General features: G+C 34.4%; 1 pseudogene; it reads left to right on the top strand.

Annotated features, from left to right (window-relative positions):
• The first annotated feature begins 1,514 nt into the window (after positions 1-1,514).
• On the top strand, positions 1,515-1,727 carry LOC132043073 (U2 spliceosomal RNA; annotated as a pseudogene).
• Positions 1,728-2,907: the final 1,180 nt, after the last annotated feature.

Genomic DNA, 2,907 nt, shown 5'->3' with positions numbered 1-2,907 from the left:
AAATTGTTTTAAAAAAAATTCTTAAAAATTTTGCATTGTGCTTGACTATTATAAAATAACAATTAATCACCTCGCATCTAAAAACCAAAACTAGAAAAAAGGCTGTAAATAAAATTATATATGTCGATCTTTATTTTTTCTCAAAAAAAAAAAAATAGGTTCTCTCTCTGAAATTTGTCTTTGGCCACGTCTTGTTGAGACGGCGCAACGTGCTAAACTTTTCCTAGTGGGCGAGCATTAATCATATAAGTAATGCGCAAGTCACAGGGTCGTAATCTAACCCCTCTTTTTAAATACTCAGCAAATCGTTATACATACCATTGCGATTCACGACGAAACACGGTCCGCACCTCGCAGAATTCCAAATCCAACATTTTGGGTCTCCACCCATTCACCGTAATCACCACCTACTATAACATATTCTCCAATAGACGTCATACTAAAGATATAATAGACTATTGCTATGATCTATAATTGGTCGATGCCTAAACTTAAAACAATACCGGATTTAGACAAAAAAAAAAAAAAACAACAGGGATATGACTCTTTTAATGGAGCATTGACTTCACAAGAGGATTAGAATAAAAAATGAACTCCATTACCAGTAGATGCGGATGGAATTGGCACCTGCTAATTGAGTTTTGACAACAACGGTGAAAAATAATTCGAGCTTGTTTTCAATGATTTCTAAGAGATTTAAGTTACAATAACTGAAACGGGGAAGAAATCCATCGTTTCGGACTGATTTTCATATGAAAAGCCAGAAATTTGGTTGGAAGCAGAATCGGACAAGTGCAAAAATGGGGAGCAACGAGCCTTTGGAGGGAGGGAACAAAAAAAATTGGGCTGCTAAATTGGGGTAATTAAAAGTTGGTGGTTGGGGGCTGTTTTGTATTTTTTTAAACTTTGGGTATAGGGGTGATAACATGGGAGACTTCATTTGATGATGTCATAAATAGTGGCCCTTTAGCCAATTCTTTGAGACTTATGGCCTTTTGTCAAAATAAGTGTTGAGAGTGGCCTTTTAGCAAACTTCCCCTGCTTTCTTCTTGATCACTTGATCCATCTCATTTTTCTTTTCTTCCTGATCAGTTTGAAAACATAACTAAAAGTAAGTAAAATTATATACTCGATCATTAACAAAAAAAGTTAAATAAAATTATCGCACGATTTAACGTGATAACAGTTAGAGCTGACATATGTCCTCGGTTCAATTTTCGTTGTCATCCATCACCGTAAGAAGGGAAACCTTGGAACAACGGTATAATTTCTCCGAGTGACCTATACGTCACACAGGTTTGAGGCGTGGAATCAAAATTTGATGTTTGTATTAGACTAGGTTGTTTACATTACACTCCCTTAGAGGTGTGACCATTGTCATTATCCTATGTGAATGCGGAATGATTTGTGCACGGTTGTCCATTTTTATGAATTATTAGTAAAAATTCACAACTTCCACTTGAAGGGATGCGCTGAGATATCTATAATTTAGTTAATAGAATTTGTATCCCATCATACCTTTCTCATCCTTGTGGCTAAGATCAAGTATAGTACTTATCTATTCTTATCAGTTTAATATGTGATATGTGGACTAATATCAGTCCACATGATATTATGTGGACCAATATCAGTCCACATGATATTAACTCAATATTTTTGGGGGTAAGGCTTCTACTTAGGCCACAGCGCGTCGTCGAGTAGGATAACCTAGTCCTGACGCACCCCACTAAATGAAAAAATTCTATCGTATCGAACATTTAAGATTTCGGATGAGACGATGACCTAGCTGATATATGCCTTCTTCGCTTTGACTTCAATGGAATCTTATGACGGTGCGGCGGTGCGTACTCTTCTTAAAGCTAAGGTTGCGATTTCTAAGCGTAACGATCGATTCCATTAACATCTGCAACGTGATATGTACAACTTGTGCATCGGGATACGCAAATTAAATATGGAATTTAATTATATAACTCATTTGATCAACTCCAAATTAATGAATAGGAGAAAATACAATAACGGAGTTAACTACGGGTTCAACAAAATTCAGTAACATCTCAAGGTTGAACCCTAAATATACATGTGTAAAATAAATATAAATGGTGGCGGATCCAAATATCTCACAACGAAGATTCAAAAAAAGGCAAAACTATTATATTTGATAAAAATTTCTCTTTATGTTAGGACGAAAGAGATTCAATGTGAACATAGTTCATATCTTTAGCTTCACCATGGAATATAGATATAAAGTTAATCAAAACCACCACTTTCGCCGATAACGTTTAAATTAAGACACACCGAACACGGACTCGAGCTAGAGAGGCTAAAAGGGGTTTATCCAAATTCCTTTCACCAAAAAAGGATATTGTATATACACGGTTAAATTATTTTTTTTAATTCATATATAGTAGGTAATGAACTCCTTGATGAAAAATTTACCTCTCTCACTGACTAAAACCGATGATTTTGATAAGAGTTGTAATGGATACCACAAGAGCTAAAACTCAGTGTTCCACAATAACTCACATATGAGAAAAAGAAAGTTAAAGTTCTTTATATATATATATATATATATATATATATATATATTTAAGTAAAGAAAATGAAAATTAGATACAGGTACCGGGTCTTAACTTTTCTTTTGATAATAAAACCATTTTTACGGGAAGAAAATGGATCGAAATAGAAGGAAGCTGGAAACAAGAAAGAGTGGCTGGCTAACATGGAGAGAGAGTATTATTGAACTGAGATATTCAATATGAAATGTTGTGCTCTTGTTTTTTGCTTCTTAGCTTTTGTTTATACGGATTGGATAGATGAGGAGAACGATTTAAAGCCAATATATAGTACGGTTCCACATTATTTTTTCTTTTTAAAACAAAAGAATAAATGTTTATTTTCACCCCGAAG

This window comes from Lycium ferocissimum, unplaced genomic scaffold (assembly GCF_029784015.1).
Source record: "Lycium ferocissimum isolate CSIRO_LF1 unplaced genomic scaffold, AGI_CSIRO_Lferr_CH_V1 ctg20778, whole genome shotgun sequence".
Lineage (NCBI taxonomy): Eukaryota > Viridiplantae > Streptophyta > Magnoliopsida > Solanales > Solanaceae > Lycium > Lycium ferocissimum.
This window is presented reverse-complemented; position numbering and strand designations above follow the sequence as displayed.